The following is a 13,660-nucleotide window of genomic DNA, read 5'->3' on the forward strand; positions in this document are numbered from 1 at the left end:
CGAACATGGGATCCCCATTGCCCACCTAACCAGCCTTCATCTCTAACCGTGTACAACACCATCACTAATGTTCCTATCTGTTTCCTTAAAACCAGTAAGGTAGGGAGTACTGGGACGAGAAAGAATCCAACTGACTCACTAGGAGTCCACAAGATTAGTACTGAAACGACGAGGAGGTGTGGAAGCATAGAAAGCACATCAGTGAACCATACTGAGCAGTCTAATCTTTGTGGAATTCTAATTGTCCAAGACACAAGTGAAATAGAAGAGGGAAATTCAAAAGTGAGAGATTCTCCCTGGAGGTGGAGGAACTGAAGCTACGGAGCCAGCAGTCAGGAGCAGAGCAAAGCAACCAAGGATGGTACGCTTACCCGTCAGCAGAGACGCTCCGGAGAGCTCCACTGTGGTCGGGCCGTGTCTGGAAGCAGGACGACGAAGCGCCAGCTGATCGAGAGAGCTGAAGAGCACCTGGGATACAACACTCAAAAGCAGAAAGAACCGATGAGATCTCCAAACGAGAGCAAGAGACCCAGAAGCAGCTGACAAAGACTGGTGAGCAACCAGAAAAGGGTTGGGACATCGGGAGGCGTGCTGGGAACACCAGAGAGACTATAATGCAGTGGAACACTAGTCGGCGACCCATATCCAATAAGGAGTGTTTTCCAGAGCAATCTTATTTGTGGCAGTCCCTGGGAGCATGGAAGACCAGGGCTGCCCAGAACAAGAAGCCAAAGGGGTCTGGCACCCAAGAACAAGAAACCAAAGGGTTCTGGGACCCAAAAGAGAAGGACGACAACACCCCAGGGGTCTAGGACTCTCCAACAAGAATACCTGGCAGGACAGTAAACGAGGTACAAACTTTTAAGAAGCAGGGAAAGTCAAAAAGGAATTGGAATCCACACCCAATAACGAATTTTCCACAAAACCTTGCCTGTCACAGTCACAGTGTCTGTCAGGATAGTCAACCAGTAGGCTGGGCGTTGCATGTTTGAATGGAATTGGCTGGTCAATCCTGACTGGATGGTTGCCACAAGCTAAAACGGTGCACACACAGCTGAGGCCTGCCGGCTGGGCTAGCCCCATGCTCCTCTGTGTTTGTGTATGCGTACGAGTAGAACTTCAGGTCATACTATAGATTCATATTTCATGAAACTCAGCTGAACTCAGAGGCATTTCTAAGTAGGGGACTGGGGGGCTATAGCCCTGGATCCTTTGGTTGTAGGCCCGGATGGAGATCAGGGGGCTACAAACAAGGGCAAGCCACAAACATGCCGGCCCTCCACGCACATCAATCCGAGTTACATAATACACAGACTCGCCAAGTGTAGATTCAGGCAGCAACGTTCGTGAATAAGAGAGATCCCATTTAATTTATTTAACCAATAAATTAAATGTGAACAGCACGAACGAAACACGAACGTTGCTACCTCCTCCTGGCCTGCAGGCTGCATCTAACTGTGCTGTCCGCCGCTGCGTTTGCGCATTGTGGGGGGTGGCGCACCGCCCAGGCCTCAAATGCACGTGCCCATGCTCTCTCGCATGTGCAGCAGCAGGTGTGAGAGACGCCTGTGCCTTGCCTGCCCAGTGCTTTCTGCGAGCAAGCTGCCACCTGGTGTGACACACCCAGCCCCGTGTGAAAAATTACATTTTGTAGAGCCTGCTGCTTTGCTTATGCAATTGCTACAAGTAGGTCATATTTATATGATATTTCTTTGCCCACTTAAAGCATAGAGCCTGCATTCCATTTCCTATGCAGACATTTCTAGGCAATTGAAATCATGATGGGGAGGGCTAGTACTTGCATGCCCACAGGGGTGCGATTGGAGTTGGGGACATTCTCACAGCACGTGGTACATGTGTGGTTTCAGTCAGACGTGGAGAGAATTAACTGCGTGTAACCTTTGAGCTGCACTGTCCAGATGAATAGCAAAAGAAAGTTTCACGCCTACCCCCACCCTCAGTCCCTTGTTGGCTTACCTGCGGTTAAGAGTGGGGGGGGGGTGAGTGGCACGGACCAGACCACCAGGCCTTGCCAGCCCCGGCGACACCATGACCTGTTTCCCACCTCCCAGAGGGAGCCCTTTCTTCTGCTGTGACCGCCGCAGCCCGCTGCCTTAATTGGGCTTAAAATCCAAACAAAAGCATCTTCTGGCTGGCGAAATGAGCAGGGGCCGAAGTGAGAGGTGCTGAAGGAGAGAGGGGTGCCTCGGCTCTCACGTGGCTTTTAAGATCCTGGTTGCTTTTTGAGCAAGCTATACAATGTAAGCACAGATACAAGGGCTCCTCGGCGGGGACCCCGCTTAGTGCCGACGCCCTCATGAGGCACAGCGGTAAGTGGAGGCCGGGGTGGTGGCGGGGGGATGATGGGTCACGCAGGTGACCACCCAGAAGGGGGCAGGGGTGGTCCATGACATCAGGGCGACGCAAGGCAAGCGCACCCCAGCCGGGGCCGCCTATAAAAGGCCCCAGAGCCTTTTCTCTGCCAACTACTGGGAATTTTGCGTGCTTCCTGTTTTGGTGCTGCAATTCAAGCGAGAGGGAGTTTTACAGTGTTCGAGAGGCCCGAGAATCTGTGTTCCAGGTTTCTGAAGAAGGGTCGTGTAAACTGTAGAAGGAGGACGTTGCAGGCAGGTAATGGTTTATTTTGGGCATCAAATGGATAACAATGTTCGAAGTCGTGGGAGGCGGAAATGCAGGAGGCTGGTTTGGGTCAGGGGGAGAAGCACAAGGTTAGCTGCGTCGGAACGGGGCGGGCGCAAGGTGCGGCCGCCAAGTAAGGGGGAAGCGGTTATAGAAGGTGGCCATGACGTGGCCTGTATCAGGTCGCATTTTTAGGATCTCAAAAGGCGCAAATACGCTGGCGAAGGTTATGCGGCGGGACAATGAGTCAGGTCACAGGAAGGGGAGTTAACCAGTTGCTTGGTAACACGGAAGAGGGGGCTCGGGAAGGGGGCGGAGGGTTGAGGGGCGTTGAGGAGGGACCACAATGAAGGGCTCAGGGTACTCGCACAGGTCGAGGGTGGGGGTAAGATCATGGCCAAAGGGTTAGGGGGAGGGCTAGTAGCCATGGCTTGGAGCGCTCATGAACGTTCCAACGGGGTTTGTAAGAAATAGAGTGATTGAGGGTGTAGTATCCCAGACATAGTCACACCCGCTCTATAAGGCAGGTCCTCAACGTCATTCACTCAGAAAAGAGAAAGAAGCCAGGAGCTTTCTGAAGTGCGTCTTTATTATCTCTTCACATAACAGGAACTGACATTCTGTAACTGTCCCTGGCCCCTCCCCTTCCCACCACCCCATGTCCCTTCCCACGTGAGAGGGGGGAGCTCAACGAAATCACACCCCCGTTACTAAACAAAGTTCGGTGTCTTCAAAACATTTTACTGAACATGAAGTTCTGGAACTTCAAGAAATCTCTTCGTTGAGACTATGTGGTTTCTTCCGAGTCCTTTGGGGTCTCCGATTATCATCTTCACACAGCCCAGGTGACATGCGCGGTGGAGTTTCGGAGCTGGAGTCTTCTTGGTCTCCTTCATAGGGTGCATCCCAATCTGATGGATATTCTACAGAACTATGATGTGTAGTTGGTATGAATCTAGGCATTCTCCTGAAGTGCGAGGAATTTCTAGTTATAGTCTTTTGGTTACCTTCAGCGGTGACAAAGGAACCTTTTGTTCCCACAATGGTGAGCGGTTCTTCGTTGAACACAGGCATGTTCTTACGACTTTGCATTTGTTTCACCATGACAACATCTCCTGGATTTAAATCATTTTCTTGTGCCCTTCTTTTCTGATCGGCAGCGCATTTCATGTCGGCCTTCTTGGAGGTATCCTGCTGTCTCATCTCCATATCTCCTGTGTATCGATCTTCTTCTGAAGAGAGGTGGGGTAGTCGAGTTCTTATATTTCGTCCAAACATTACTTCTGATGGTGCTTTCCCTGTGTTGCTGTGGGGGTTGCGGTAGTCTCTCATTAGCTGATATAGTAGTTTCTCCAAAGGTTCTCCTGTGATGCGAGCTATTTGAGTGGTGTGCTTAATGTTGCACATGAATCGCTCTACTGTGCCATTTGCTTGAGGCCATAATGGTGTTATTTTGCTATGATGGAAGCCCATATACTCCGCAAATGTCTTGAAGTCTTGTCCGGTGAAAGGTGGACCATTGTCTGTCTTTAAGACTTTGAGGATGCCATAGGTAGCAAACATTCTGTCTAATGCGGGAATGGTGTGATAGGCTGCAGTGGACGGCACAATCTGTAGATCCAGGAAACGTGAGTACTTATCAACCACTACAAGGATGTGTTCACCTCCTTCCAGGGGGCCATAGTGGTCCACGGCGATTTCCTCCCATATTCCTTCCGGCAACTCCGTCATGTTTAGGGGTTCAGGTCGAGTGTTAGGTTTTACTACTGCACAGATGGGACAGTTTTTGAGTAATTCTTCCACATGTGCGTCAAGTTGAGGGAACCATAGTTTTTGCCTCAGCATCCTTTTTGTGGATATTATCCCTCTGTGTCCTTCATGTGCCAACTCAAGGACCCTTTGCCTAGGCTGCAAGGGATTATTATTTTTGTGCCTTTCAATAGTAGACAGTCATCGGATTTTGGGAGCTCTTCTTTCACGGCCAGCAAGCATGTTATGTCTTGCCTTGCTCCTTCCCCCACGTTTTCTTTTAGTTGTTTTGCGTGTTTCCAATGACCGGTTTCTAGGCATCTCATTATGACTTGTAGTCCTTGATCTGCGTTGGACTCTCGAGCTACCAGTTCTGCATCTAGCCCTGGTGGTGTGTTCCCTTGAACCACATACCTGATGTATTGGTCTGCAATTGATGGGGCTGTCTTGCACTCTTTGTTTGGGTGTCTTGACAGGAGATCTGAAGGATTGTGTTCTTTCCCTGGCCTGTGTATTATGTCAAATTGATAGTCTTGTAATCTCAATGCCCAGCGTGCTATTCTTGGAGGCATCTTGGCCTGGGAGTTGCCATATAGGAACAATAGTGCCTGGTGGTCCGTGACAACTGTAAATGGTTTCCCATATAAAAACAAATGAAAATGTTTGCAAGCCCACACTACGGCTAAGCCTTCCTTCTCAGCTTGTGAGTAGGCCTGTTCAGTTTTGGAAAGGCTCCGGCTTGCATATGACACTATGTACTTAGCTTGTCCGTCTTTGTCCTTTAGTTGTGTCAGGATGGCCCCGAGGCCTACCGGGCTTGCGTCTACTATTAGCTCTGTGTGCTTCCTTGGATCAAAATAAGCCATGTTTTTAGCGTCTGCAATCCGTTCCTTGATCGCTTGGAATGCTTCTTGGCACTCGTTGGACCATTTGAAGTCTGAGTTGAACTTGGTGAGTGCCCTGAGTGGTGCACTGACGGATACAAAGTCCTTTATGTATCATGTGCAATAGCTTGCCAGACCCAGGAATGATCGAAGGTTGGTGGTTCGGCACCTGTGAGAGCACTGACTTTCTCTGGGCTGGGTGTCATTCCCTTCTCTGAGAAAATGTGACTGAAAAATCGCAATGTCCTTTTCTGGAACTCACACTTCTCTTTATTTAATGTGAGATGAGCCTCTTCCAGTGCCATGCAAACTCGCATGAGCGTGTCATCATGCTGTTCCTGTGTCTGCCCAAAACCCAATATGTCATCACTATAGTTCAGACAGTTGGATGCATGTTTCATCGCGTTGTGAATTTCGGACTCAAAAATCTCATCTGCAGATGACACTCCGAAGCTGAGTCGTTTGTATCTGTAGAGTCCTAGATGAGTGGCAAATGTTGTGAGGTACCTGGACCCTTTATTGAGTTCTAATTGATGGTACCCTTTGTTGAGGTCCGGCTTTGAGAAGATTGTGGCTCCGTTAAGGAGATTTACCATATCCATGATTCAGAGAGCTTGGTGACGTTCTCTCATGATGGCTTTGTTTGGACGTCGCATGTCCACACACATGCGAATGTCACATGAGTCCTTTTTTGGAACAGGCACTATGGGTGATACCCATGGTGTAGGGCCTTCCGCTGGCTCAATGATATAAGCCTCTAGCAGTTTGACTAGCTCGTCTTCAACCTGTTTTTGAATGTTAATGGCGATTCCTCTGTAATGGTAGGCCACTGGAGTGATGCTAGTGTTGATGTGTAGTTCTATCTGATGGTCTTTCAGCTTGCCCAATCCTTTAAACAGAGTGGGGAATACTTGTTCAATACTTGCTGTGGGATCCAGATACTTGTGCACCATAAGTCAATATAGTACATGGATTAGGCCCATTTTAATGGCTGCCTGGTAGCTAAGGATGCAACCGCTTTCTGTGGCCTCTTCAAGGACATGCATGGATATGTATTGGGCGTGGTCTCAGTATTCGCATGATGCAATGAAAAACCCTTTGCAGGCCAATGGTGTTTTTTATCCATATGGAAAAATGTGTGCTTTAGCTGGCTGTACCCTGGGAGCATCTGATATGCTGTCATGTACTTCTTCGCTAATTACATTAACTGTAGCTCCAGTGTCTATGAGGAACTCTGCTGCCTTTTTTTGACTTGGATCATCAAGGTCGGGCTGTTTTCCTTTGCTGTTGGGTTTCCTAAGGCGTATAAGTAGCCCATTTTCCTTGGTTCTCCTCTATTTCTCCCACTTTTCTTGACATTGTCCTCTGAGGAGGCACTGGACGCACTGTCGGATTGTGATTGTTCCATTAAGCACCTGACTTACCTTCTGGGTCTTCTCCTTTGTCTAGAGAATGTGGATTGATTGTCTTTCCACTCGCCTGAGGGTCTTTTGTCTACCTGTTCTTGTAGATGTTTCCACCGTGTGGAGTCGCTCTGGTGGTGTGACACACGAGGTGGGCTCACGTGTCTCTGATCCCTGTCATATGTGTGTCTTTCACTTCTCATTGCGCCTCTCATTTTGCTACGATATATGAAGCAAACCGCTTTGTAATGGTTTTCTCCTCCACATGCAGAGCATATCTGACCCATGGCAGGGCACTGTCCTTCATGCGGGTATTCATGTACACATCGGTAGCAAAATCGGTCGATGTTGCCCCTTGAAGTGTTTTCCAGTTTGTTTAGGCTTTCGTGCTTTCCACGGGATATCTTGATCTCATCCAGTCCTTCTACTTGTGCTGCAAGGGTAGCGTCTGACCGGGCTAGGCGTAGAATTTCCTCTAGGTTTCATGGTTTTTGTAATAGCTGTTTCCTGAGATCAGCACTCTCACATCCAACTATGATTTGAGAGTGGAGAGCTTCCTCATTGGAATATTTGTTGAAATCACAATGTTTCATCTTTACCCTTAGTCTCATTACAAAAGCATCCATAGTTTCGCCTTTTATTTGTTTAGTGGTTTGAAAAATGTACCTTTCATAGTCCACATTCGTGTGGGGTGTGAAATAGTCTGTGAGGGTTGTTTTTAGATTAGTGTATGTGGCTGCCTCCTTCTGGGAGTTCGTCCAGTATGTCCCTCACATTTGAACCTATTGCATGGAGTAACAGGCTGTGTTTCTTCTCGTCATCGAGTGGACCCACTGCTTTCAAACATACTTCAAAGTCTCTTAGCCATCTTTTCCATCTTGGTCCTACCGTACCCGTGTCACTGAGATCAAAATTTGACGGTAACTGAGCTAGTAGGCTGTCTGACATCTTGGGGGTTATTGTACGGGCAGGTGTGACTTGTACAGTTAATGAGTCCTCCCCAGACGCATCAGTCATCTTATTTCGCCTCTTGTGTGACAATTGTTATTTTTTGTGTCACAATTGTAAGACTTGATGTTATATTGTTAAAAATTATTAGTCCTACCTTGAAGACTTGTGATGGTGGGGAGTTGCTTCGTGTTTCTTAAATTACGTATGTTATTTGAGTGAGAAAACACAAACTTGAGTGTCTTCTGGTTTTTCACCACTTGGTGGCGACTGTGAGCGGGAGATTTTCTCCAACCGCTTTGCTTTTGATGTGGGAACGGGCAGCGTGCGCGCTCTGACACCCGTCTTTATGGGAGCGGGAGGGTTGTACCTCAACCGCTCACTTGCCCCTCATCCATGGAACATTGGCGGGAGAGCACTGTCTCAGAACCACCGGGATTGTTGTGATGGCGGGGAGCCGTCGCGCTCCACCCGCAGATGTTCCTTGCCGTTGGCGGGGAGCAGCTCACAGATGTCCGCCCAGAGATGTGAAGAGGGAGTGGCCAGCTGGAGGGGAGCCTATGCGCTCCGACCAGCATACCTTTTGTCTGTTTTTCGTTTTCGGGCCCACTGCCTACAACTCGAGAGGCGCTGCAGAGCCACGTGTTTGAAAAACGGCACAGAGAGGAGTTCTGATGCCGTGGGGAATACGAATACCTCGTCGCCAGTGTAGTATCCCAGACGTAGTCACACTTGCTCTATAAGGCAGGCCCTCAACATCATTCACTCAGGAAAGAGACGGAGGCCAGGAGCTTTGTGAAGTGCATCTTTATTATCTCTTCACATAACAGGAACTGACGTTTCGTAACTGTCCCTGGCCCCTCCCCTTCCCACCACCATGTGTCCCTTCCCACGCGACAGGGGTGAGCTGAACGACATCAGAGAGGGCAGTTTTTCCAAATGAGTAAAGACACTCAGTAAACAAAAGGTGGCATCCTATGGTCGCAAAGCCAGGCGGGTACTTTAACATGTCGACGTGGCGGGTTCAAAGAAAGGGCGGTTGGGCAAAGATGAAGGCGCGCAGTCGTCTAAGGGTTTTAGTTGCATGGATCCTTATAGAAACTAAGGAGCACAGGAATAGTGGGGGCGGGGGCTGGGTAGCGCAGGGTTCGAACAGCATGTGACATGTATGCACGTGGCCGCAAGGGCACGTGGGGGTATGCTAGAACAGTTTGGGTGACGGTGCATATTGGGACTTCCCGTGGTGCAGCGGCGGGCGATGGTTGGTTACGACACAAACAGAGGAGCGGTGATGGTTGGGGGTGGTTACGGGGTAATGTGAGGTAAAAAAAAAAATCATCGAGACGAATGGGAAACAGTTTAAGCCACGGCGTCATGTCTGGCAACTCTGGTTAGATGTAAGCCTGCGGCCCGGGTTTCATTTAGGCATTACGCGGGCAGGAGGGGTGGTTGTCAAGGGTAGGTATGGGTCGGGACGAGGGGCAATGAGGGACACTGCGAGCAAGGACCGGGCCGGGGTCATCTGGCATGGGTTGGGGGCAGGGGCCGTGAGGAGGGGGTTTCGCGAAGTTGGCGAGAAGTTCGCAGGACCGGGCACAACCAACACAGAGGAAAGGAACGCACTGAAGTTTTTTGTAGAGAGGCCACGTAAAGGAATGGCAAGGTTCGGACACAGGGGTGCGCCATGGGTAATTCTGGGATGGGGTTTGAATAAGGAGCGGAGAGGAATGCGAGTGAAGCAATGGGATGGCGGCACTGTCGTCGTGAGTTTTGCACCCGCTTACCTACAGGGAACGCATGTCCCGAAATACATTTGGATTACTCCTATTTAAGGATCGTTCTAAGGGGGTTGAAGTGCTGCGGTGGGGGCAAATTTACAAGGCTTAATTTGAAAGGGAATAGATTTTACAAGACGCCTGTCCACAAGGTAATAATCTGTCGTATGTGCTGCAATGTTAGTTGAGTATCGCTTGCTCCAGACACAGTTTAAAGGTGCTGGGGCTTGGTAGTGTTTATAATGCGGTGCAGCGTGGGGAATGGGGGTCATTGCGGGTAATTGAAAGGCAAGGTGTTTGGAACGTAGATAGGACGAATACTGTTTAGTGAATTGCAACGGCGGTAATGGTTGGGGGGGGGGCATTTTACCGTGCACATTTTGTAATGTGTAATGGGATGGATTTCATAGCACAGATGGGTTATAACTCGTCCTACAATGCTGTGCAACGTTGAATGGGGGGCATTGCTGGCAAATAAGGGCAAGGTGTTAGAAAGCATATAGGCCGATTATGGTTTGGATTTGCGGGTCGGGGGGGCTAATCTACCGTACACATTTTGGAATGCGATGCTGTTATCTGGCAATTGGCAATGGGCATAGGTCACAGTGGGCCCGAACTTTCCCGCCCCAAGGAATGGACAGGTCGGTCAGGGGGCAATAATATACATGGGATTTGGTAAAACATGGTGCGGTCACAGACCGGAACTTGTGGTAGGCGAACCTCGTGGCGATGGCGCAATGAGGTGGTTTTTGCGTTGGGGCAGGGGTGCTGAGTACGGGGGGGCTCCGGGGCCCAAACCCCCCCGGCAAAATCAAGTCGGGGCTGAGCCCCCGGCCAGAGAGAAGTGATGCAGCATCGATGGCCCTTTCCATCGATACTGCATCACTTCTCTCCGGCCAGGTAAAAGTGCGAACATGTTTGATTAAGCCCGCCCCTCTAGGACTCATATTGGTGTATGGTCCTGGAGGGGAGGGCTTAGGGCAGCGGTATTCAAACGGTGGGGCGCGCCCCTCTGGTGGGCCGCAGCCTCATGCCCAGCGGGGCGCGCATCTACAGTTTGAAAAGGAAAAAAAAAAGAGGATAAATTAACAAAGGATCGGCTGTTGCTGCATCAACAAGCAGCAGCCTGATCCACGACCCCTGCCACACATGATTAGTGTGACAGGGGCCGGGCCTTTGTCAGGCCTCAGGCTCCATTAACAGCCTATTTATAAAGACAAAAGAAGGTGTGTGCTTGAGGAGCCTGAGGCTGAGGCCTCTGTCGCACTATGGGTGGTGGCAGCAGGGTAGTTTCTAGCCATTTGGTGCCCGGGGTGAAACACTAGGAATGCGCCCCCCACCTCGCGCCCCGCTCCCACTGCACCCCACTCCCACCCCAACCCGCGCGCCACTCCCAAACTCAATATAACACTGCACAACATTCGGACACCGGGACCAGTGGGGGCACACATTGGGACACAGGGACCAGTGGGGGCACAACAGTGGGACACGGGGACCAGTGGGGGCACAACAGTGGGACACGGGGACCAGTGGGGGCAGGGGACCAGTGGGGGCATACATTGGGACATGGGGACCAGTGGGGGCACAACATTGGGACACAGGGACCAGTGGGGGCACAACATTGGGACACAGAGACCAGTGGGGGCACAACATTGGGACACAGAGACCAGTGGGGGCACAACATTGGGACACGGACCCCAGTGGGGGCACAACAGTGGGACACGGGGACCAGTGGAGGCACACATTGGGACACAGGGACCAGTGGGGGCACACATTGAGACACAGGGAGCAGTGGGGGCACACAGTGTGAAAAGGGGACCAGTGGGGCAGGGGCCCAGTGGGTGCCCACACTGGGACACGGGTACCAGTCGGGGCACGCATTGAGGCACAGTGGGGGCACACATTGGGACAAGGGGACCAGTGGGGGCACACATTGGGACACGGGGACCCGTGGGGGCACACAGTGTGAAAAGGGGACCCGTGGGGGCACACACTGGGACACGGGGACCCGTGGGGGCACACAGTGTGAAAAGGGGACCAGTGGGGCAGGGGACTAGTGGGGGCACACACTGGGACACGGGGACCCGTGGGGGCACACAGTGTGAAAAGGGGACCAGTGGGGGCACACACTGGGACACGGGGACCAGTGGGGGCACAAATTGGACACAGTGGGGGCACACATTGGGACACAGGGACCAGTGGGGGCACACATTGGGACACAGTGCGACACGAGGACCAGTGGGGGCACACATTGAGACACAGGGACCAGTGGGAGCACACAGTGTGAAAAGGGGACCAGTGGGGCAGGGGACCAGTGGGGGCACACATTGGGACACATTCGCAGAAGGTTGGAGGTAGATGAGTGGAGGGCTCGGGAGGGGCAGTATTTAGGTAGGCAACATTGCAGATAGGTAGGTTCAAGGCTCCAGAAAGCCTTGTGGACAATGCACAGAGTCTTCAACGTGATCCTTGCAGCCACAGGGGAGCCAGTGAAGGGATTTCAGTGCCAGAGAGATGCAGTCGCTGGTCTTGAGGCCAAGGATAACTCCAGTGGAAAAGGAGAGATTTCAGAGATCAGCCAAGGCTCGGGCGAGGGAGTCAATGTTGTCCTTAATGGTTTTGGAGGGGCAGAGGTCCACCTATTTGGATGAGGCCTTCATGGACCGGACTTGTCTGGTGACCTCAGCGGATGAGACGGGTGAGAGGGAAGAGAGGGGAAGGGGTAGGGGGTGGGGCAAAAGAGGCTCCAGTGTAGGTGTATGTTGTGGTGTGGAAGGGGAGGGAGGAAAGGATGTCTTCGGTTTTTGTGATGAAGTGTGCAGCCAGGGCCGAGCAAAGGTCCTGGGTGGGTGTGACAGAAGAAGAGGCTGCTTCAGAATTGGTCAGTTCCTTACTGACTCTGGCTTTGTTGATTTGAATAGTCTGCTTGGGGCTTGATGTGGAACCCATTCTTGAGCCGCCACATAGCCCTTAAATGCAGTTTTTCAGCATGTGTGTTCTGCAAGTAAGTAAGCACGTTTAACGTGGGTTTGCGCACTGGTACATCTACTTACATGGTTGGCAGTGTAGTCGGCACGGCACCTCGGTCCAGGGGTCCTCCTCACCTGCCCTGACTCCTGCGTCGTGGTCATCGCACTGCACTGCAGCATTCATACCATTGAGTTGACGATCGGATCGGTCAAGGGGGCACTTGTGGTGCTTGGTGGCGTGCTAATGCACATTGCACAGGTGCCAGCGCTGCCATCACGCCCATTCACCCATCGTGACCCTGACCCGGCACCAAGTCCCAACCTTCACTGTGCCACCTGGTCTGCTGCTGCAGCCAGCCTTACTGTAGACAGTAACTAACAGGACTGTTGATATCACCAGGCAAGGCAGTAGTGTGGGGGTGTTAAAAAAAGCATTTTGCAGCGCTAACATTTCCAACATCTAGGCAAGCGCCTAACCTTGCCTAGTGATAGCACCGGCCCTGCCAGGGCCTCTAATAGCAGTGCCTGACAAATTAGGTGTATGCTCATTTCTTGGAAGGTAAAACGTTATTAAGCATAAGTGGGGTGTACTTTTTTTTACTGACTCTTTCATTTTTTGAATAAGGGGCGTTTCAGATGAATGTTGAAAACCAGGAAAGTGGGAGTTTTTAAAACATGGAGACAACCATGGCTACAACATTTAGACGCGAGTGCTTCCATCAGTCCCAAACATCACTTGGGTGCAGGGTGAGCCTGGGTAACTGCTTTTTAACATTGTACACTACTTTACCAGAATTTCTGGTAAACTACAATGTTGAAAGCAGTTAACACTCTTCCCCCCAAGTCTGAAACCACACTTGATTGCATTACACTTCAGCGAGGATTGCATTATACTTCAGCAGAACATCTGATGTGTCCACTGAAAGGTTTAAGATTAAGCTACATCCCTAACTCTATCTGGTTTTCTAGAGGTAACATCTTAGCAATTGTCACTTGTGGCTGGCCAATCTACAGCAGCACTATTGTAAGTTTGAATTGTTGATGTTTTACTGAACTATGGCACCACACACGTCTTGCTTGGTAGTTTTTAATCGGGAAACGTCTTTACTTCTCGTTTCCCTTGAATTGGGAACTTTATTTTGGTGGTGGTGGTACTCCACCTTGCAGCTGTACCTTCTGTTTAGCAAGCATTTCATTCTCCCATCCTATTTGTGTTGCTCTGCACTGTGAGGGAGGGCTACTACATCCTGGATGATTATAGAGTGGTGGAGTAGGGGCAGTGATGTCTTATT

The 13,660-nt window shown here is 50.7% G+C and overlaps 1 protein-coding gene across 4 annotated transcripts in view; it reads right to left on the bottom strand.

The window, feature by feature from the left end:
* The window catches only part of TRANK1 (tetratricopeptide repeat and ankyrin repeat containing 1), a 2,632,183-nt gene that overhangs the window by 931,570 nt on the left and 1,686,953 nt on the right, over positions 1-13,660 (bottom strand). The gene's annotated exons all lie outside the window — the stretch shown is intronic.

Source organism: Ambystoma mexicanum, chromosome 5p (genome assembly GCF_040938575.1).
Source record: "Ambystoma mexicanum isolate Mex_15411 chromosome 5p, UKY_AmexF1_1, whole genome shotgun sequence".
Classification (NCBI taxonomy): Eukaryota; Metazoa; Chordata; class Amphibia; order Caudata; family Ambystomatidae; genus Ambystoma; species Ambystoma mexicanum.